The 23,750-nt window shown below is 44.1% G+C and overlaps 1 long non-coding RNA gene across 2 annotated transcripts; it reads right to left on the bottom strand.

The window, feature by feature from the left end:
• Window positions 1–1,450: 1,450 nt before the first annotated feature.
• On the bottom strand, window positions 1,451–23,717 carry LOC141417362 (uncharacterized). Of its 2 annotated transcripts, none has more exons than XR_012441899.1 (2): window positions 23,626–23,717; window positions 1,451–9,637 (listed from the first exon to the last, which is right to left on the bottom strand). It is a non-coding gene; the product is annotated as an uncharacterized lncRNA (long non-coding RNA). The 2 variants fall into 2 exon arrangements; XR_012441900.1 differs by having other exon boundaries at window positions 19,415–23,711.
• Window positions 23,718–23,750: the final 33 nt, after the last annotated feature.

Below are 23,750 nucleotides of genomic sequence, written 5' to 3' on the forward strand. Positions count from 1 at the left end.
TGGACTTCTAAGAATTCACTGGATGGGTTTCTGAAGGATACACGTTAGTTTGAATTTAAATGCATTTCGTTGGGGAGACTCAGGATTATGCATCTTTTAAAAAGGTAAGACCCACTGCTGTGAATGGCTCTGCAATGTCACCCCACTTCCAATGCAGACCACATTCCTTCACAGTCCATATTCATTCCTACCAGTGCCTATCTGGCATTGAGCCCAGGGCTGAATGTCCACAGCTCCTGCTGTGACCTTGTACAGCCTGGAAACATCGGTGATGTGAAGATGTATTGAGCTTGATGAGCGTTGGTCCCCAGGGATTCTTTTACTGATTTTAGTAAATACTTAATGTGTATATGAAATGATAAACTGTGCCCTAGAACAGAGAAACTCAGGAAAAGAAAATTTTGTTCCAGTGGAAAATTTTGGATATATTTATTGTCCATAAACAATGGATTTTATTGTTTTGTTTTTTTTTTTTGGTGTCATTCGTTGGCTGTATGCATAAGAACTAACCAGTTGTTGATATAGTCTTTATTGATGTTAACTGAACTTAATTATGAAGTGTTCATGTTACTAAAACATTAATGAATTTAAGAAGGAAGGGCTGGAGGTGTGGCTGAAGTAGTAGAGCACCTGCCTCATAAGCACGAAGCCCTGAGCTCAAACCCTAGTACCTCCAAAAAAAAAAAAAAAAAAAAGGAAGTAGCAGTATGTTTTTGGTTGCTAAAGAGTCATGTGTTACTCCTTAGGCTAGTTATGACCTGACATTACTATCATATTTCAGTTGGTCTTGCTCCAACATGAGCAACTGGAGTATCTCCACAGGCTAAGTACCCTGCTCAGTTGCCAGAGGCTGTTCACATTACTTTTTTTCTGTTGGTAACCAGAGGATGTGAGATAACTATTTAGAAAGAAAATTGATGCCAGTAAATACAAAGTCTTCACATTCTATTCCTAGGAAAAGGAAAGGTATAGAAATAGGGTTTGGAGGCTGGGCATGGTGGCATATACCTGTAATCACAGCACTCAGGAGGCTGAGGCAGGAGGATCACTAGTTTGAATCCAGTCTGGACTACTTAACAAGACCCTGACTCTAAAAATACCCCAAAACAAAAAGAGTTACATGGGACTCGGACATGGGTCTTCTTTCTTTGTGGTTTTTGTGTCTTGTTTCTTATTCAACGTGTAGTTTGTTTCATATAAAGAGTCATTGGGGTCCAGAATTAATGTAAGAATTTCTGAGGCTAGAGGAAGTTTTGTGGAGAAACGGAGTTTGCATGTAACAAAAGCAGAATTGCAAGTGACAAGAAGAGTGCCCTAGGGACTAAAGTAAATTGACCAGAGTAAAGGAAGTATGTTAGTCATGTGGACAGAGAAAAGTCTGATTGGTAGAACATAAAAATGTGTCTTAGTCTGTTTGTCTTGCAATAACAAAATACCTGAGACTTGGTAGTTTATGAAGAACAAATTTATTTCTCACAATTCTGGAGCCTGGAAAGTCCAAGATTAAAGCACCAGCAGGCTGGCGTCTGCATCCAAGATGGTACCTTGTTGCTACATCCTCTGGAGGGGAGGACCATGTGACAGAATGGGTGAAAGGGCAATTAGCATGCCCTTGCCTTGAGCCCTTTTGTAAGGGTTCTGATCTCATTCCACTCTCAGGATTCCTACATGACTCTTCCAAAGGCCACATCTCAGTACTGTCGTATTGGAAGTTAAGTTTCTACATGAGTTTTGGAGGGGACACCGTAATTCAAACCCTATCAAGCCAAGCATGAGGGTACATACCTGTAATCCCAGTATTTAGGAGGCAGAGGCAGAAGGATCTCAAGTTCCAAGCCAGCCACTGCTACATTGCAAGACCCTGTCTCAAAAAAAAAAAAAAAAGTGGTATTTGAATTTAGTAGTAAATTTTTATATATATATTTTTTCTCATGAGCTACATCCTCAGCCATTCCATAGATTCTTAAATCACAAAAAGGAAGTGATAGTACTGTCTTTTACTGGGGGGTAGAGGCTTAGCAAAGATATACAGGTTTATCAGAGGTAGAAGAGGCTGGCAGAGCTAGAGGGTGTAGCTTAGTGGTAGTGTGCTTGCCTAGTATGCACAAAGCCCTGGGTTTAATCCCCAGCATTGAAGAAGAAAAAAAAAAAAAAAAAAGAAAAGGCTAGCAGCAGATTTCCTTCCATCAGTCCCATCACAGTCAGTGTTGGGATGTCATTGGCTGTATTGAGAGCATAGAAGAAATGCTATAGATTTTACACCTTCTTATTCCAAAAAGGATGTGTGTCTCAAAAATTAGCTTCACTATGCAAAATAATCTGGGAAGAAATCCACAAGGAAGATTGGAAGGAATAGGTGGCATCAGGGTTGAATCTCCTACACAGTGTTTATGATGTTGAGCTTCTCACTTGCAAAGTGAGAAGGGACTGACCCCTCCTTCTCTGACACCACCCAAGATGTTGATTTAATGGATTCTCTTCAGGTTTCTCTTGCTCATGGACATAGGCACCAGATTCTTGGGAACCCACTGCAGTTTCACATGGCTTTTGCTTTACTGCTTGAGAATAAATATTTCTTATTCTCTTGCCTGTGTCCTATTGTAGCATCTTCCAAAAATGTCAGGGTAAGGGCAGCCTGAGGGGGTGATGCTAAGAGGTTCTCTTAGCTAAAGAGCTTTTCTTGCCCTGAATCTGACACAGGTTCCCCAGAACAGCTCTGAGCACCTACTATGAAGTTAGAGGACATGAATGGGTGGCAGATGCTTCTCCTTGGCTTAGAAACTGGCCTAGCATTGGTATTCAGCAGGTCAGGGAACTGCTTCATAGTACTTCTAGGTGTGAAATAGGGGATAGGAGTCATAGCTTGGGAAAAGAATGCTAGATTAAAAAGCCAGGTGTGGAGGCAAACAATTGTAATCCCAGCACTTGGAGAGGCTGAGGCAGGAGGCTTGAGAATTCAAGTCCAAGCTAGGTTGCATAGTAAATTTGAGGCCAGTCTGAGCTATATGGTAAGCTCTAGGTTAGCCTGAACTATGCAGTGAGACCCTGTCTCAAATGTTAGATAAACCTTGACCATTGGGCTCTGTTGGTTCACACCTGTAATCCTAGCTACTTAGGAGGCAGTGATCAGGAGGATCGAGGTTTGAAGCCAGCTCAGGCAAATAGTTCTCAAGACCCTATCTTGACAAAACACTTCACAAAAAAAGGGCTTGTGGAGTGGCTCAAGGTGTAGACCCTGAGTTCAAGCTCCAGTACTGCAAAATAAATAATAAATAAGTAGATAACAGTGATGGCTGGCTGAGATGCTAGCCACTTAAAGGACACACTCATTTCCTCTGCCTTAGCCATATCTCATTGCAGGGGAGGGGCATGGGTGCAGAAGCACCCAGTAGCCCAGTGTTTGCTGGGGTAGGAGAGGAGGACAGTCAAGGTGGAACTCTTCTAGAAGACTGCTCTCATTTTGTGCATCTTTATAATTCTTCTGTTACATCTTCATATGTTTCCTAGTACTTGGAATTGCCCAGGTGGAGAACAGCATAATGGTCTTAGGTTCTTTGCTTATCCCTGAGAGCAAACAACCTTCTGCTTACACTTGAAAGAACACCTCAGCCCTGCTCAGGTCTTGTAGGCAAGTGTGCCAGGCTTATTGTGCTGTGATCTATTTTGTCAGACACAAGTAGCTGCTAAATTTGCATGGAAATTATGGAGATAAACCAATGTAATTTGAGTCCAGTTTTAGCCAACAAAGTCCTAATGTTTAGGCATTGCCTTATTAACTTCCAAAACAAGATTAGATCAGAGGGACAAATTAAATAATGTTATATTGTTCTGATTCCATATTTAACACCAATGGAGAAGAGAGCTTCACAAAATACCCCAATACCTCTAGCCCCAAAGACCTCTCTGGATAACTCCCCACTCTCCACAGTGATTATCTCAAGACTTTCACCTCAAACTTCCAGTCCAGTCATCCCCCTCAGCTGTCAGCAAATCTCCCTATTCCAAGAAATTGGCCAACATAAATTCCCTCAACCTCCTACCACCAAACAGACCTTCCTCTGTATGGCACCGGTCCTCCCTCTTCGTCCTGTTTTAAATTCCCTCTCCTGGCTTTTTAGGGTTCTATTGATTTCATATTTTCAACCTCTCCCATCCTAGTTGCTCCTTTTTAAAACATATTCATCCTTGGCAAAATTCTACTGTCCCTCTACATCCTCCAGCCTTGTTTCTCCTCAATTAACAAAAGTCCTACAAGAGGCATGTCTTTGTGTCAAGTCCTACTCCTCAATGCTTTGCAGTCTGACCTGCCCCACAACTCCCCTGAAATAACTTTCATCAAGGACACTAATGGCCTACATGCTCCTAATCCAAAAACAAGTTTCAGTCATCACACTTCTCAGCAGTATTTTAACACTGGGCAGTCCCTCTGACCACTCTCCTAGTGACCAAAGTGACACACCCCACTTGCTGATCTTCCTTTTCTAACCATTTCTCAGACTCCTTAGCAGACTTGTTTATTCAGCTATTTTATGTATGTATGTATGTATGTATGTATGTATTTACTTATTGGCAGTACTAGGGTTTGAACTCAGGTCCTCATGCTTGCTGTGCAGGTACTCTTCCACTTGAGCCACTCTGTCAGCCTTTTATTCAATTTTTGTTTTTTTGGGTGGGACTAGTGTTAAAACTTGAGGCTTCATGCTTGCAAAGCAGACCTTCCATTGCTTGAGCCTCACCTCCAGTCTGTTTTGGTCTGGTTATTTTGGAGATGGGGTCTCCCAAACTGTTTGCTGGGGCTGGCCTTGATCTGTGATCCTTCCCATCTGAACCTCCCAAGTAGCTAGGATTACAGGTGTAAGCCACTGGTGCCCCACCTTTATTCAACTCTTAAATATGACTCTCTTCTGTACCATTTCTTCCTTTCTCTGCCACAGGCAATTTTGTTCATTCCTATGGCGTTGGTGCTATCCTCCAAATCTACACTGAGACTCGATTGTTGAGCTCCATGGTGATAGGGACAACTGTCCCACATCACTCGCACTTGGGAGGTTTTCAAGAAGTCCTGTACTCATAAAAAATAAGGATACCATCATCTCACCCATCACCAAACACCATCACTCCAAAAACCCAGGCCCTGCCCTTGGTTCCTCCTCCAACTTTACCTCACAAAATGGCATTATAATTGCCTATTTGCTGCTCAAGCCAAATTCATCATGCATCTTGCTCCCTGGTCACCAACCAAAAATCAGCAACTCCTTGTGGATCAGTTACTATGGCTGTGTCACAAGTCACCACAAAACAATGGCTTAAAAATGACAACCTGTGTTGAATTTTTTTTTTTTCCTTTGGAGACAGGGTCTTACTTACATAGCCTAGGCTGGCCTTGAACTCAAGATCTTCATGCTTCCATATTCCGAGTGCTGGGATTACAGACATGTGCCACCATGCCAGACTGTTATGGTTCTGAGTGTTGTCTGGATGGCTTTCTGGTCTCTCCCAGGCTTGCTCATGCAGCTTCCTTCCTCCAGCTGGCATTTGGGCTCAGCTGGGCCAGCCAGACACCTCTACCAGTTCTATCATCTTCACATGAAGGAAGGTTGTTTACCTTAAGAGCACAACACAGAAACTGAATGGTTCCTTAAGGCCTTGGCTCAGAACTTCCCCAGTGCTACTCTGTCGTGTTCTTTTGGTCAAAGCAAACCACAAAGTCAGCCCAGATTCCACAGGTGGGGAAATAAACTTTTTTATCTCCTGATGGGAAGAGCTGTGTAGTATCTAGTTGCAACTTTAATTCACCATTACTATCTCCTATTGGGTCAAACCAAATGAAATTGCCACTATTTGTTCTTTTTGTTTTGGGCAGTATGAGGGTTTCAACTCTTACCTTGCGCTTGCTAGGTGGTCACTCTACCACTTGAGCCAGTCCTGGTTCCAGCCTCTGAAAGTGATCCTCCTACCTACAGCTTCCTGTGTATCTGGAATCACAGGTGTGCACCACCATGCCTGGCTTATTGATTGAAATGGAGTCTTGCTAACCTTTTCCTCGGCTGGCTTCAAACCATGATCCTCCCAATCTCTGCCTCCTGAGTATACTTGGACATTTTTGTCCTGTAGAGGCAACACTTCCATATGATACTTGGGAATACCCCTGATCATCTGTTGCACTAGCTTTCTGGCAGGTGCTTGTGACTCCCAGTCCGCTGTGTCAGCAGCCAGTGTGATCTTTGCAAATGTTGAGTCTGGTGATCTCACTCCTGCTTACAACTCACCACTCCATTTTCCTTAAGTGCAAAATAACATGGTATCAGAGGCTCTTCAGATGGGCACCTTCTTACTCATTTCCTTCATTTGCTTTGCTTTCCCTTTCACACTCTGCTCCCACTGAATTTGTCACATGCTGGGATATGTCACAGAAACTGATGGAAAATAGTGGCAAATTTGAGATCTTGAGGGCCGTACTTCTTTCCCCAGCCCAATCTGAAGCAAAAAGTCTTTTTATCTGTTATTTATTTTTTTGGTGGGACTGGGTTTTGAATTCAGGACTTCACACTTATTCTACCACTTGAGCCACACCTCCAGTCCATTTTTGCTCTGTTTATTTTGGAGATGGTGGTCTCTTTAACTATTTGCCTGGGCTGGCCTCAAACTGAAATCCTCCTGACCTCAGCCTCCCAAGTAGCTAAGATTACAGGTGTGAGCCACCGGCACCTGGCAGAAACAGGTCTTAAGAAACTGTGAGGACTTAGGGGTGAGGTGAGGAAATTTTTACCTCCAGGATTCTAGCCAAGCACGGCATGGGGAGAAAGAGAAGGCCATGGAAAATGGGAGGCCTCTGGTACTGCAGAGGCCAGAGAATTGAATAAAGGAGTTCAAAAGATACTGCCTTGTGTCCAGTCCTGCTCTCTTGAAGTGCCCCACTCTTCCCAAAAGAGCTCAAGAAATTTGGATAACCTATGTGGAAGAGGAACCTGGAGGGGGAGCCTTACTTCAACAAAGATGGCCTAAATAACCTGTGATCTGGTGCATCCAAGTTACACCTCTAATTGGAATTCTTTCTTCCTAATCTTTCCTATTTCAGTGGTAAAAACCACTTCTTTTGGGAAGGTGTGTCCCGTACCTGTCATAATTCTCTTATCAACTTTACATTAAGCAACCTTCCAAAGGTCTATATAGATTAGCTCATCCACTCCTCACAGCAGTGTGATGATTCCCATATTACAGTTGAGGAAACCGGCCCAGAGAGGTTCAGTAATTTGCTTTACAACATTCAGCAGGGCTTTGTAGCACCAGGGCCCACGTTCTTAACCATTAGCCTGTGTTTGCCATGTGCCAATTTGGGACTGCTTATTTAGCATCTGTCTTCCTTTGTATTTAAGTCCAGAAGCCCAGCAAGGGTAGGGAAGGATTTCTCAATTACCACTGAATTTTAAGCTGGCAGCAGAGGGTGGTGCAGAGAAAATTTTCCTGTTACTGTGTCTTAACGAATGAAACGTGGGATATGTCTTGAGGAAGATGATTCCCAGTCACTTTTTCATGCAGATCTTCAATTTCTTTTTCCGTGCTGGAGACTGAGCCCGGGGCTTCGCTAACTCCACATCCACAGCCCTTTATATAGTTTTTTAAATTGTCATAGTATAAGTTAGTCGTTTGACCTTTGTGAGCCAATAGGCTCCTGCCATTATTCCTAAATTATTTTCTGAGTTCTTGTAGCAGTCTCTTCCCTTCCTCTCCTGTTGCTTCTTGTACTAGAGGTCTCAGGAGGGTAAAAAGCCGCCTTAGTATTGTCCCTACCTTCCCTGCAACATTTAGAACCGCAATGCGAGTCTCCCGCACCTATTCGCTGACAAGGCATGCAAGCGCGATCTTGATCATTAATTCACTTACTGATTCGTCCATTCCTTAATTCAGCCATTGTTTATTGTGCCCTGTTATGGGCGAGGTGCAGGGGGCGAGTGGCGAACCCGGGACTCAGTTAGGAAAACCAAACTCTTCCTGCCATCAGGCCAATTGTAATTCCATCTACAACCTTCACAAAGCTGTGGCTCCGCAGCCTGTCAGGTCCAGGAACCGATCTAGGCGCCCTCCGCTGATTGGATGGTTCGGCTAACCTCAGCCAATCAGGTGGCCCCCTGCGCGGCTTGCGGAGAAGGTGAGGTCAAGTTGTCAGGGATTGCGCAGAGACCCGCCTGGCTGGTTCCAGGGAAGCCAGCGGCTGCCTCCGTCCACATCTAGTTTAGTTGCCCAGTGCTCTGGACTGGGTTTCCCTTAATTGAAATCTCAGATTTGCCACTTAATATTAGGGCGTTTGATCTTAGTAAAGTTAACTTCAATTTCTCACCTGTAAAATGGACATAACGCTAACGCTAGGAGTGGCTGTGAGAATTAGCTGATTGAAGTAAATCGTGTAGAATGCCTTTTTTTTTTTTGGAACGTCTAAGAGCAGATTTATCAATGTGGCTGCAGGGGAGCACAAAAGATGACATTCAAGGGGCTTACAGGACTTTTGAGGTTTTCTAGAAAAGGGAGTCGAAGGAGGGGTTTGAAGTACGCGAAGCTGGTGCTCTGAGTTACCACTGCCTCGGTTCTAAGTTGCAGAGAAGTCACTGCTGTTACCACGTGAGGGTGAGGGCAGGGAGCGCGTTCCCAGGAGATGGTTGCTCCTCCTCCAGGTACAGCATCTAAATTATAGGTAATCGTTCTCATTTAGGAGGGGTGGTCCATCCCACAAGGCTCTACTGTTCTTTAGGGGTAGTTTTAGTCCCTTGTCATAAAGATGTTTTTCATCAGTTCTTTTTCTCCTAGAATGCAAGGTGACTGTGGGCTCCAGTTACCAAAACTGAGATTAGCCTTTCTCCAGATGCCAAGGGGGCCAAGGCTTCTGGGGGTTGGCATCCTCAGCTTCCTGCATGGTATTTCTGGTAGAAAGTTATTTTTATTTTATCTTGTTGGACACCATACTGGGGAGGGAATTTGGTTTTTTCAAATGATTCAATTTTTCTTTTTAGTTTTCAGGAAATAAATGTTGATTCTCACTGAAGAATGGAAACTTCTTCTCCTTCTCCTTCCCTTCTTAGAATAACAATTTGGTCATATATCACATCAGAATGAGGGCCCTATGAGGACTCTAGAACACATTTTTTTGAGGTGTTAACTTATGTGATCTGCAGCTGAGTCTGAATTTGACCCAGGGCAGGCTGCCTAGTCCAAGCTTCAGCAGGTGCCTTTCTCTTTGGTCTGAGCTCTGGAGAGAGGCTTCCGGCTGGCTACCCTCCCTTTAGAGTACACATGCTCGCTGGTGTGGGTGGAGGGAGCACCAGCTGTGGCAGAAAGCACCCTCTTCCCCAGGGCTGCTCCAAACACTGACCAGCTGAGTTCATCGTCCCAGGTGAGGCCTCAGCCTAAACCTCGCTAGGAGCACTTGCTTGGATTAAGCAAATGGAGGAGTGCAATCTGTGCAGGAGGAGTGAAATAAGTAAAAAGAAATATCATTAAATATCTGAAAATCCAATGCAAGCAAAAAATCCTGTCGTCAATTCCTCCCAGACACCACGTTCAGCTCTAGGAATTGTGTTTCAGTGGGGGCACCATAGGAATCCCCTGCTCCATCCTAGAGCAGCTGTCTGTGCTTCATAGTGACCTAGGAAGAGAAAGAGGGCAATGGACAACCAGACTTCAAATTTTGCTCTAAGCAAGATCTTCTGCCCCAAAGAATTTACAATTGAATTTTTTGGCCTGGGTTTTTTGTTTTGTTTTGTTTTGTTTTTGGTGGTACTGGAGTTTGAACTTAGGACCTATGGTTGCTAAGCAGGTGCTATTTCAGCTGCTTTTGATTTTGATGAAAAGCTTTGGTCTATAACTTTTTTTTTCAATTAGCAATAATCGTGGCTACGATACTGCCACTGCGCAAAGCTGGTTTATAAATATTTGAGATACCGGGGGGTAAGGAGCAGGACTGGGGTTGTGGCTCAAGTGGTAGACTGCTTAGCAAGCATGAGGCTCTGAGTTCAAACCCCAGTACCACCAAAATATTTTAGAAAATAAAAATATAAAAAAATAAGGGAGCTGGGCACTGGTGGCTCATGCCTGTAATCCTAGCTACTCAGGAGGTAGAGATCCAAGCTAGCCATGGCAAATAGTTTGTGAGACTCTATCCTGAAAAACCCTTCATAAAAAAGGGCTGGTGGAGTGGCTCAAGGTGTAGGCCTTGAGTTCAAGCCCCAGTACCAAAACAAACAAGCAAACAAAAAGGTAAGGGAGCCAGTAGCTGGTGGCTCATGCCTGTAATCCTAGCTATCAGGAGGCAGCAATCAGGAGGATTGCAGTTCAAGGCCAGCCTGGGAAAATTGCTCCAGAGACCCTATCTGGACCCAACACACAAAAAAAGGGCTGGTGGAGTGACTCAAGTGCTAGAACTCCTGCCTAGTAAGCATGAGACCCTGAGTTCCACCATCCCCCCCCCAAAAAAAAGGGAGTTGCCTCAAGATCTAATATTTTTACTGATTTTTTTGGTGGGATTGCGGCTTGAACTCATGGTCTCACGCTTGTGTTGTACCACTTGAGCCACACCTCCAGTCCCTTTTGCTCTGATTATTTTGGAGATGGGGGGTCTCACAAACTATTTGGGCTATCTCAAACCTTGATCCTCTTAATCTCAGCCTCCCAAGTAGCTAAGATCACAGATATGAGCCACAGGTGCCTGGCTTGCTACTTATATTTTTTAAACTTCAATTTTTTTCATTACATTGATTGTATTTTATTATTTTATTTTTAATTGACATACACTTTACATGGAGTACAGTGCAAAAATATTAGGTGCACAATTCCATGAGTCTTGACAGTTATATACACACATGTAATTCCAATTCCAATCAAGGTAGAATGTTTCATCACCTCTCTAATTTCTCTTCTGCCCTTTTTTGATCAATCCTCCTCACCCCAGCCCATCCCCAGGCAACTACTATTTTGATTTCTATATCAGTGGGTTAGATATACCTGTTTGGAGCCTATACAAATGAAGTCATGCACTGTGTACTCCTTCTGTGTCTGAATTCTTTCAACATAATATCTATGATGGCAAACTTCTCACTGCACTTGTATGTATCAGTATTTTTTAAAGTTTTATCTTCCTGCTATGCCATCCAACCCCCACTGCTACATTATCAGAACACAGACTTGCTTGTTTCTTTTTTTTTTTTTTTGGCCCTCCTCCCTGTTACATCTCAGCCTTTCAATTAGCTAGGATTACAGGCGTGAGCCACTGGTGCCCAGCTGAAATAGAGGAGTCTTACAACCTTATCTTGAAGGAAAGATGCCAGACACAAGAGACATAGGTAACCTTTTTTTTGGGGGGGGGGGTTGATGGGAACTATCTCTTCTGCAGCCTAAGCTGCAGCTGGTTTCACTCCTTGCAAAACAAAGCCCACTGTTTCTTATCTCCCACCCCCCTCTTTCTTGCCTGTCCCTAGACCTCGCTTCAGCAGCCGGTCTCATCCTTTGCTGATCAAAGCTCACTGTTCCTTATCTCCTGCCACCCCCTTTGGCCTGAGACCTTGCTCCTGCAGCTGGTCTTTTCCTTTGCCGATCAAAGACCATCCCTTGCCCTTGCTTTCTCCCAAATGCTACTTAAGGCCACACCGGCTGAGAGAAGTGGCTGCGCCATTTTTCTTTTCCTTTTCTCGGCCAGCAAGCCTGCTTATTAAACTTTTGGACATGAGATAACTTTCGTGAGCCTCCTTTGTGCGTGATGTGTGGCGTTTTCCTAACACTTGGTGCGTTGGCTGGGAACAGGTGAGCTTCCGGCATTGACCTTGCTCTCCCAGTCAGTAAATTCAGGTCCTTGTAGGTGGGAGGTGCCTTCCTTAAACCTGGATAAACTTACTGGGATCTGAGCTGCTTTGCCGGGACCCCTGTTCCTAGACTAGTGCCGTCATCGCCACTCCTGCTCACAGGGAACCTCCTCAAGATCAGTGTGCTTCCTGTAACTCACCCAGCACCAGCTGATTTCCTCGGTCCTCCCTTGGTGAGCTCCCTTGGGTCATGAGTCGTGACTCTCAGTTGGGAAATCCTAGTACTAGGTCCCGACTCACTCAGCTCAGAAACCGGGTTCCTGAGGCGTGGGCGATCCTCTCGGTGAAGACATTCTCTTGAGGTCCCTCCATTTCTCTATTTCGTCCAGGAAAGGAATATCTCCGGGACGCCTGCCATATTCTTCCTCGGACCGGGTCTCACCATCAGCACTGGACCTTCCAAAATTCCCTCAGACACCTCTCTGGGCTGTCTATTGGCCAACCTCGAGCCCCTACGGCTCTCACCTGATCTAAAGGCAAAAACTCATTTTTCTTTCCAATCAGGCTTGGCCACAATACCAATTGGACAATAACTCTAAATGGCCACTAGATGGCACACTCGACCCTAACATTCTCAGGGATCTCTACACCTGTGAACGCACTGAAAAATAAAAGGAAATTCCCTATGTCCCAGACTTCTCTTATCTCCGCTCTAAGCCTTCTCTCTGCACTTCTTGCTCCCCTGCCCAATTCCTTTTGGCCATAAAAACCCCAATTAACATCCCTGACTCTAAAACCTTCTCTTCCTTTGACCCTGCCAACAAACCAACTCCTCTCCCTAACCTCCTCCTTCCCCATGTAAACAGACTTCTTATACTGCTCATCTCTTCCTATCATCCTGAGAAACTTTCCCGTCATGGAGTTAAACAAGCCACTCCTTGCCAACTCTAGCCTCACGGTGATTCCGGCTCTGGGGAGTTCATGCTCCCTCCCTATGGGCTGTGACCAAGCCCCAGGTTTATTCAGTACGCCTCATGCTACATTGGCGGAATCCTGTTTGATTATGGCATCTGACAACTGTCCCGTCCCCCCCCCCCCCACGTCTAATGTCCCTTTTTTCTGAGGCAGTGATCAGAGAATGGAGGTTTGGTGTTGCTGAAAATGTTCCAGTACCAGTCAATGGGAACGACCTGGAGACACAGGTGATGGCTAATCCCTCAGGCATGTGTCATGCCTCCAGGCTCTGCCCTCCCTCCCCTTACCTAAGATGTCAGCACATCTTTTCTGCTTCCTCTATGGTCTCACCACATGTCCTTTGTCTCTGTCTGCCTTCCCCTCCCTGGGCTTATGACTTAAATTATTCCAACTAGTTTGCCAGGCTTCTCAGTCTAAAGTAACTTTAAATCAGCTGCTTTACAAAAGCGCTTGCAAAAACCTGCAGCTGCCACACTTCCGCGGTAACTCTGCCCCCACAAGGGGAGGAGGGAAAACAATCAGGCACCCTCCGCTCATGCACAGGATGCCAGCTCCTGGGCACAGCAGAATGCCTGCCATAGCCAAAAAAAAAATCCATAGAGAAGACCCAGCACATCCTGGGCCGCCAGTCACACGTAGCAATGAACTCGCGCAGAGTGCGCAGGAAGCGGGGAGGGGCCACAGGCTGCAGGATCAGGCTGAGACAGACAGGCTCACTTGTCCTGTGTATATGTAGAGGGAGTGGCGCCTTACACAAGGCCTGCTCCTAGTCCCACCTCACACCTGGCACCAAACCCAGCCCTTGTAAGCCAATTGTTAACTCAAGGTTATAGTCCCAAAAATAACACATTCCTGTAGTCTCTAAGCTTCTCATTTAAAATTTTCTATACTTTTGGCCTTAACATAAATTTTTTCCTCCAAATATTAACACGAGTTGTCCCATATGGTACAATTATTGGTCCAAAAAGCCCTCTGAATGCCCTTCTCTAACTTTACAAATAATTTATTTCTTTGTTAAAAAGGGTAACCTTTATTAAAGAGGCTGCCTGCTGTTAGCTAAAAGGCAGGATCCTAACATTTTGTTCTTTCCAGATGGGATCTGCAGTCTTCCAGTCTTCTGGCTTGTAGATGTTAAAAGCTTTGTACTGAGGCCTGGCCTCAATATGCCTTGGGTGACCAAGAGAAGAGGCCTTCACAGGGTTCCTTAAATTACAATACCAAACTCCAATTAGACCTTTTCTATAAAAGTAAAAAAGTAAACTAAGGTCCCCATACAAATTTTCTTTCATTTCAGAGTGGCTCCACAATTACTATTTAGATACTCAAACACTGGCCATTCTTTGTAAGCCACAGGATAAACATGGAAAGGAGGACCAGAAAAGCCCCTTATCAATGACAAGGCCCAGCCCTACTGCTCCACCCTCTGCCCTACCTTCTAAGCCACCCCAATATCCAAAACGTCCTAATGGGTGCTTCCCCCTTCAACAGGTAATGGAAGGGGTCCAAACCTTTCAATTAACATAAAAGGATATTATGCTTCTACTAGACCAGACTTTTGTCTCATTAAAAATACAATGGGTTCTGGCCCAGGCCACTCAGGTTAAAAAATGATTACCATTTACAATAAGCACCAATACTAGTGATGCCTAGAAATGAGGAAATAAATACACCTACCTACAGGGGCACAGACAGTCCCCTTAACTGATCCATAATCAGTGACTAATGATATAACTCAAGCAATAGAGTGCCACTTTGCAGGCATAAAGCCCTAAGAGTTCAAATCCAGTACAGCCAAAGGAAAAAAAAAAAAGATATTTGGGGCTAAAGAAGTAGCTCAATGGAAGAATGTCTGCCCAGCATGTACAAAGCCCTGGGTTCATTTCCCCAACATTACTAAATCAAATAATAATAATAATAATAACTGTCATTAATGCCACTTCAGCCACCTCATAATGAAAAAAGTAGTTTAACCTAGACCAGTTTCCTCATTCTTCAAATGGAGGAAACCGAGGCCCAAAACAGTTCAAAGACCTGTTTTCTAGAGTGTCAGGTGCCAATGTAAAATAACAACTTTGCTTCACAGCAATGCCCTAAAAGAAAATCCCCTTACCTTTCTACAACATCTTAAAGAGGCTATCAGAAAACATACCACAATGGACCCAGAGTCACAGGTGAGAGAGGTTCTCCTCAAAGATAAATTTCTAAGTCAGCCCCTGATATTTATAAAAAACTCAGTCTATGCTGAAGGAGAAAAGTCATTGGATCAACTAATACAACTAGCCATATCTATACATTATAACTGGGACATTACTAACAAAGAGAAAAATAAGAGACATCATGACCTCATTGCTGCCCCCACCCAATTGGGGCCTACGTCTCCAGTTTGCTACCATCGAGGACAGGAGGGGCACTTCTACAGAGAATGCTTAAGGGGGGACAGCCTGGGAGACAGCCCTGCTGTTGTACCCAGATTGCGAGACCCCCAAAAACCACTAAGGAGTCTGAAGTCGTATGTAAAAACAAGGAGCTTATATTCAGGCTTAAGCTCGGGGTCTCCGACATCACCGACACAGCGGATCTGCACAGAGAGCCCCAAACCACAATTAGGCAGGGCTTTTATTGAGGGGTAAGCAAGGGACGGGGCTTTCCAACTTGGCAGTTACGCGACTGGGTGTTATTTGGGTAATGTAGTCTTGGCATATTGGGATTGGTTGGCCCTAGCTGCATCCGGGCTGTAAGGAATGCAGCCAGGCCTATTCCTTATTTGGGTAAATATTTAGTCGTCTTGAACAAAGGGACTGTCTTGTTCGTTTTTGATTGGCTCAGGACCGGGAAGGTGCATTCCAGAGGAAATCTGTGGTTTTTCCAGTAACTCAGGGTCAGGCTTAGGTTAGCTCTAAGATGGAGCCTAGTTTCGAAATGGAGTTACCTCTGTCAGTCTAGCTGGGGTCCAATACCGCCCCCAACCAGGACCCTGCCCTGTCTGAAAAGGTAACCACTGGAGGTCTAAGTGCCCCTGTTTCCAGATGGAAGGCGAGGTGCCACCACCCATGGATTGATGGATCTCAGCCTCCTGTCATTTTCCTCCTATACAGTGGAGCCCATTTCTTTGTTTTATCTTTCTCTCCTGGTCCCCAGTCCAATGACAACGTTATCATCCAGGACAAATCTGGCCAGCCCCTCGATCGCTAGTTTACCCGGCGTCTGGCCTGCTCTTGGGGAGACCTCCTCTTCTATCACTCTTTCCTCATAGTACCTAAAACTCCAATGTCCCTGCTGGAACAAGATTTACTATCACAACTAAAACTCAAATTCTCCTCCCCCAGGCAGCTATCTCTGCTGCCCCCTCCTTCAGAAACAAATAGATCCCACAATGTAAACTGATAAAATGAGTGTAGGGTGAGAGGCCCTCCCTATTTAAATAAAACTCAAAAATCCCTCACAGTTTCCACACCCAAAACAACATCCCCTCAAGCCTGAGGGACAATGAGGCCTTAACCCTATCATAAATTCCTTAAAACAACAAGGGCTGCTAATTAGTTAGTTCAGCTCCTATAATAAAATTATTATAAAAGTTACAAAGTAAACAACTAAAAAAGATATAGATAGGTAGTAAATGTATTTTTTTAAAAAGTTAAAAAAAATGTTTTTAGATAAAAAAGGATTCTATAGAAAAGAGTTTGTCCTAAATATTGTTTCAAATAGGAGGGATAAAGACAAGCCATCAAAGGGTTTAATATGTTATATAAAGGTCTAAGTAAGTTTTAAAACTGTATAATAAAAAGCTTCAATATTGTAATAAAGTTAAAGTTAAATATAATCTAAGAGTTACCTATGTTGTACCCAGACTGCAAGACCCCAGAAGACCACTCAGGAGTCCGAAGTCACATGTAAAAACAAAGAGCCTTTATTCGGGCTTAAGCTGGGGCTCTCCGACCTCACCTCACCGACACAGCGGATCTGTACAGAGAGCCCCGAGCCTCATTCCGGCAGGGTTTTTACTGGGGAAGGGCAGAGGCAGGACTTCCTCTCCTGGCAGTTAAATGATTGGGCGTTATTCAGGCAAGGTGGGCTTGGCATATTGGGATTGGCTTACCCCAACTGTGTCTGGGCCATGAGGAATGTGGCCAAAATTATTCCGTATTTGGTCACCTTGAACAAAGGCCTGCTCTGCTCAGTTATGATTGGATCAGGGCTGGGATGATGCATTCCAGAGGAGGGTTCATACTTAGGTTATGGTGCATTCTAGGGATAAAGTCATGCTCAGGTCAGTTCTAAGATGGAGCCTGAGCCTGAAATGAAGCTACCCTAAAAGATTTTTAGGGTCATGTCACACTAAAATCAAATTCTCTATGTCTATAAAATAACAAGGTTATCTTAATATTGTTCTGCTCTGAGTAACATCTACCAAAAAAACTGTTACAGAAAAAGACTTTATCAAGGAAATTATTTATGTTTTCTGTTGATCTTGTCAAACTTTAAGTACTACTAAATCAGAGTTCATTTATATATTTTCTCATGCAACACTCTCTTAAATGACCACCTTATAACTGAGTTCAATATCTAGACTTTATCTAAATATGATACAAACATTTACAGAGTTAAATGTGTCAATTTATGTAAAATGATGAGCTAAATCTTTTATCCAAAAGTGTTCCATTTAACCTGCATCCTGACAGTCAGCCTCTATTTGCCTTTAAAGGTCCCACAAACGCTTCACAACAACTAACCTGGTCAGTCTTGCCACAAGAATTTAAAGACAGCCCTCATCTTTGTGGACAGGCCCTAACCAGAGACTTATTAGACTGGCACTAACCAGAGGCCACCCTTCTTCAATGCAGAGCCACAGAGCCCCTTATCTGCAATGCAACTCAGTCCCTTTTAAAACTTTCTGGCCTCCAGAAATACAGTCTCTAAGGAGAAGGCTCAATTATGTCTCCCTCAGGTCATCTACCTACATGTGTTCTTCAAAGGACAGACTCACTCCCTGAGTCATTAGTAAATCAACTCAATCCTCTGTTTCCCACTTCCCATACCATAAAAGCAGCTTAGAGCTTTCCTGGGAGTTATAGGATTTTACAAACTTTAGCTCCCTAGGTATGCAGTCCCTTAGCAGACACCTTTTATGTTCCTCCTAATATTCCTGTTTGGGTATTAAATAATATATGGCCACCCATTTCTCTTAGAAAACTTGCCTCCAACAGACCCTGCTCTTCTGGCTGACTACCTGCCTTATCTTAACCTTCTCAGGGAACTTCTCAGAGAGTATACAGACCAGATCCTGCCTCACCCTATAACAATTTCTGTTAAACCAGGGGATCTTTTTCTCCTAAAAGATCTTCTACCCTCTCCATTGGGACTTCGATGGACCAGTCCTCATCTGGTCATTTTCACGACACCCACTGCTGTCAGGCTCAATGGAATCCCCCAGTGGCAGCACCTCTTAAGGAACAGACTCTTAAACCCCTCTTGAGAACAACATTTCACAGTGGTTCTCCTGGCCAATGCCCATCCTGATGCCTATGTTCTTGCTCTCCTATTCTTAAGCTTCCTCCTTTGTATCATACTACATGTCTGCTTTTGCTAATCAAAATTTAATCAGTTGTACCTCCAGGGATATCAGCCTCTCCAAAACTGTCCAGAGGACTGCTATGAGGGCCCCCACCAGGATGCCAGAGGAGACTGAGGATCCTGCCCCATACAGCGCCCCCTGCCAGCAGGAAGCAGCTAAGAGACCAATGCTTTGCCCCAATTCCTGATCCTCAGCTCCTACCTTCATCATTATTAAACAAAACATGGGGGAATGATAGGAACTGCCTCTTTTGCAGCCTAAGCTGCAGCTGGTTTCACTCCTTGCAAAACAAAGCCCACCGTTCTTTATCTCCCACCCCCCTCTTCCTTGCCTGTCCCTAGACCTCACTTCAGCAGCTGGTCTCATCCTTTGCTGATCAAAGTTCACTGTTCCTTATCTCCCGCCACCCCCTTTGACCTGAGACCTTGCTCCTGCAGCTGGTCTCCTCCTTTGCCGATCAAAGACCATCCCTTGCCCTTGCTTTCTCCCAAATGCTACTCAAGGCCAGACTGGCCGAGAGAAGCGGCTGCGCCATTTTTCTTTTCCTTTTCTCGGCCAGCCAGCCTGCTTATTAAACTTTTGGACATGAGATAACTTTTGTGAGCCTCCTTTGTGTGTGATGTGCGGTGTTTTCCTAACAGGGTGGAACTGGAATTTGAATTCTGGGCTTCATGCTTCCAAGCAGGTACTCTACTACTTGAGCCACACTTCCAGTCCACTTTTGCTCTGGTTATTTTGGAGATGAGGTCTTATGAACTACTTGCTGAGCTGGCCTTGAACCTCGATTCTCCCAATCTCAGCCTCCCAAGTAATGTATAATCTATTTATATAAGATTTAAAAATAGGAAAAATGGTTGGGCACTGGTGGCTCATGTCTGTAATCCTAGATACTTGGGAGGCTGAGACTGGAGATGGTAGTTGTGGCAAGCCCAAGGAAAAGAGTCCATGAGACCCATCTCCAAAACAAACTAGAGCAAAATGGACTGGAGGTGTGGCTCAAGCAGTAGAGTTCCTGCCATTTGCAAGCACAAAGCCCTGAATGGAAGAAGCCAGACTCAAAGCCAGGCACAGTGGCTCATACCTGTAATCCTGGGTACTCAGGAAGTGGCGATCAGGATGATCTCAGTATGAGTCCAGCCGGGGCAAAAAGTTCCTGTCAAGACTCTATCTCGACCAATAAAAGCTGAGTATGGTGGCGTGTGCTTGTAGGGGAACCATAAATAAGAGGATCATGGTCCAGACTGGCCTGGGCGAAAACACAGGATCTTAACTGAAAAATAACCAAAGCAGGACTAGAGATGTGCTCAAGCAGTAGAGTGCCTGCTTTGCAAGGCTGAAGCCTTGAGTTCAAACCCCAGCCCCATAAAAAAGAAAGGTTTCATCTATGTCATTTAGTGTATCAGTAATTTATTCTTTCTTGTTGGTGAATAACATTCCATTGACTAAATAAACCATAATTCTTTCATCAATTTTCCTGTTGATGAGACTTGGGTTGTTTCCAGTTCTGAGTACTATGGGTTAAATCTGCTAGGAACATCAGTGCACATGTCTTTTTGTGGACATGTTCTATTTTCCTCAGAATTGCTGGATCAGAGTAGGATTATGTTTAACTTCCTGAGAAGCCACCAGTGATATGAATCTATTGTGTCATTTTACATTCCTTCCAAAAATTTATGAGAGGGCTGGTGGAGTGGCTCCAGTGAGTGCCTGTCTAGCAAGCATGAGGCCTGAGTTCAAACCCCAGTTCCAGGAGGCAGAGATCAGGAGGATCATGGTTCAAAGCCAGCCCAGACAAATAGTTGGAGAGACCCTATCTCGAAAAAACCCATCACAAAAAAGAGCTGGTTGTGTGGCTCAAAGTGTAAGCCCAGCATCGCACCAAAAAAAAAAAAATAGTTTATATTCTAGTAAAGAGAGAATGACAAAAAATAAATTGTAGGCAAACAAGCTGTTTTTGACTGTTTGGAGATGCTCACTGAAATGTAATCAATCAGTAGCAAAACATTGGAAATAAGTTGTTATCCTCTAGGGTGGAAGGGGGACTTAGGGAATATGTGACATGAACTTGATGAACTATTATACTTCTGTCATGAAAGAGCTATGCTAGAAACATAGACATGCTGTATCAGAATTCACTGAAGATAGCAGAATGGCTCAAGTGGTAGAGTGTCTGCCTAGCAAGCGTGAGGCCCTGAGTTCAAACCCCAGTGCTGCCAAAAAAAAAAAAAAAAAAAGACTGGAGATGTGGCTCAGGTGGTAGAGTGCCTACTTTGCAAGTGTAAAGCTCTGGGTTCAAATCCCAGTCCCACCATAAAACAAAGCAAAAAAACCCTTCAAGCAGAATTCATTGAACAACAATAAATTCACAGATAGTTGCCAGAAACATCCTTGTACATTTTTTTTCTGTGGACGTGTTTTCAACCCCTTTAGGTAAATAAGGAGGAAGATTGGTGTATCATCCAAATTTCTGATTTTTGAACCATCTGAAGAAGACACCCCCTCAAAAAGTAAATTGAGCTGCTTGTGGTGGCTCACAACTGTAATCCCAGCTACTCAGGAAGTAGAGGTAGGAGGATCACTAATTCTAGGCCAACCATAAGCAAAAAGGTACCAAGATCCTGTCTCAAAAATAAAATGAAACAAAAGGGCTGGGGGAATAATTCAAGTGGTAGAGCACTTACCTAGCATGTCTGAGGCCCTAATGCCATGGGGGGTGAGGGGGAAGGAAACTGAAATAATTTAAAAATAAATTCTCTTTTTGTGGTACTGGGGTTTGAACTGAGGGTCTCATGCTTGCTAGGCAGGCACTCTATAACCTTTTTTTGTTGTTGTTGTTAACATGGGTTGTACATGGGTTGTTTTTGTGACATTTGCATATGTGTTTACAATGTATCTTAATTAAATCCACACCCTCCACCATTCTCCTTCATCCCCCATCACCAGGCTCTTAATTACTGATATTAGCTCTCACATTATACTTCACACAATGACATATGTACAAATATATCATAGATATATGATATATGTGTAACATATACATGTTACAGAATGGCTAAGAAAGGTTAAAGCAGTAGGCTGTAAGGCTCAAAGTGGCCTACTAAAGTCAAGAGCAGAGAGCTGATATAGATGTAAAAACAGTCTCTGCAGGTGGTTAAATATTAATGTAAGGAACCTACTCACAGCTGTGTGGCACAGGGCTGACTTGAGGGACAGAGCTTGTTCAAGGTGCAGAACTGGTTCCAGGCTTAATGGGTCCAGGTAAATGGCAACTAGAAGCCAGGCTTGGTGGTACACACCTATAGTCCCAGAACTTGGGAGGCTGAGGCAGGAGGATCACAATTTCAATGCCATCCTGGGCTACGTACTGAGATTCTGTCACAAACCATCAAACAAAAAATAGGCAAGTAGAGTGGGCCATGTCAAGAGGAGGTGTGCAGAGTTGAAGTCCTCGGGACAGAGACAGGAGTTCATGGTCTGTCAACCCAGATGCACGCACCAGATGGTCTGATGAGGGGTTGCTGGGTGCCACAATACTCCAGTAGTAGGTGACTCTTCTTTTAGAGAGGTTACATCTAGGGTGATCAGTAAGTCTACCAGCCTATATTTTTCTGATGTTTTTGATATACCCATGTGTCCATGTGTTCCTGATTTCACTCTAAGTTCATAGGGAGTAATACTTTGTGTAAACAGTTGTTTATCAGTCTGTGCCTGATGGTTTGTGCTGGACTGAAGGTGGTGTTTCTTGCACAAATAATATGTAGTCATTCTGCCTCAGAATTTACACTCAAAATGGAGCAAACTGCTGTTTTATAAAATGAAGTCACTTAGGGCAAGGCATGGCCTGAAAGCTACAGCTCTATACAATATGCAGTTAAGTTAGAGCAGGGCACAGCCTGATCTCCATGACTGCTTTAAACTGGTAATTATAACATTAAAAATACTCATCCATGGCTGGGTATGGTGGTGAACTCCTGTAATCCCAGCACTTGGGAGGCAGAAGCAGGAGGACTGTGAGTTTGATGCCAGCCTGGACTACATAGTAAGAGCTGTCTCATACAAAATAAACCTATGCATATAACTAAACAATTGTATGCGTAGGACTACCTAAAATACTTGTGCCAGATGCAAAGCTGTTGTGTGTTATGTTTTGGAGCCAGGAGACTGGGAATTTAAGGCTTTATGTTTCACTGTTGTTTCCTTAATTTTTTTTTTTAATGGTTAATGACTTAGCCAAAGGGGAGTCATTAATCAGGTGCCATTTTAGCTTTCAAGCTGAAGGAGGTTCATGAAAAGGTCTGGTTCCCATAAAAAACAAGGAAAACAGAAGGAACCAAACCAGGATGTGGTTAAACGATTGTGTTGTGTTCACTCATGCTTATAGCTAACAGCCATTGTCTTGCTTCTGTACCCAAGCTAGCTTACTTTGCAAAGACTGCCCAACAGGATGTGGTTTTTGCCTTTATAAACCCTGCTAAAAGTTAGAGAGGGGCTGCTCTGAGACCCAACTGACCTGTTGGTCAGAGCAGTCGCCAGCTAGCTAATAAAGATTCTCCCTTAAAGTCTTTCTTGGGTGGTCGTGCCTCATTTTACCTTGTAACTTTTTTTTTTTTTAGCAGTACCAGGGTTAAACTCGTGGTTTCACACTAGCTAGGCAGGCGCTCTACAGCTTGAGCCACTCCTTCAGCCCTATTTTCTTTCTTTTTATTTTATTTTTTTTGCAGAACTGGGGTTTGAACTCAGGTCTTTGCACTTGCTAGGTGGGAACTCTACTGCTTGAGTCACACCTCCAGCCCGTGGTGGGTATTTTCGAGATAGGGTCTCGCGAACTATTTGCCCGGGCTGGCTTCCAACCGTGATCTTCCTGATCTCTGTCTTCTGAGTAGGTAGGATTACAGGCGTGAGCCACGGGCGACCGGCCCTATTGTGTTTTAAGAGTAAAAACTGACAACATAATTTTGTGCTGGAAATCAATTCTCTCTTCCTATCTCTTGTTCCTTCCTTCTTCCCTCCTTCCTTTCTTTCTTTCTTTAGACACGCTCGCTATGTAGCCGAGGTTGGACTCGAACTCACATTCTCCTACCTCAGCCTCCCCAGTGCTGGGACTACAAGCGTACTCCACTACACCTGGCTCCAATAGAGTATCTTCATGAGACTTTACAATTCACAGACTTGTTTAATATGAGACGTGGCAACTATGAAGTGAAATTTGGGTTAGCTAAGTATGAAGCAAGGCAGTATGAAGCTTCGTTTTGCACAGCTCAAGGATTCCAACGCTCGATGAGGAGACTGTACCTGGGAAGTTGGAGGAAAAGGCGTCAGTCTGCTCACTTATACCGGGGACCAGGCCTTCGTCCATCCTGGGCGCGCAATGGTGACGGTTCACGCCGCATAGGAAGTGACGTCACCTCCACGCACCA

The sequence above is a fragment of the Castor canadensis genome, chromosome 15 (assembly GCF_047511655.1).
Source record: "Castor canadensis chromosome 15, mCasCan1.hap1v2, whole genome shotgun sequence".
In the NCBI taxonomy this organism is placed as follows: Eukaryota; Metazoa; Chordata; class Mammalia; order Rodentia; family Castoridae; genus Castor; species Castor canadensis.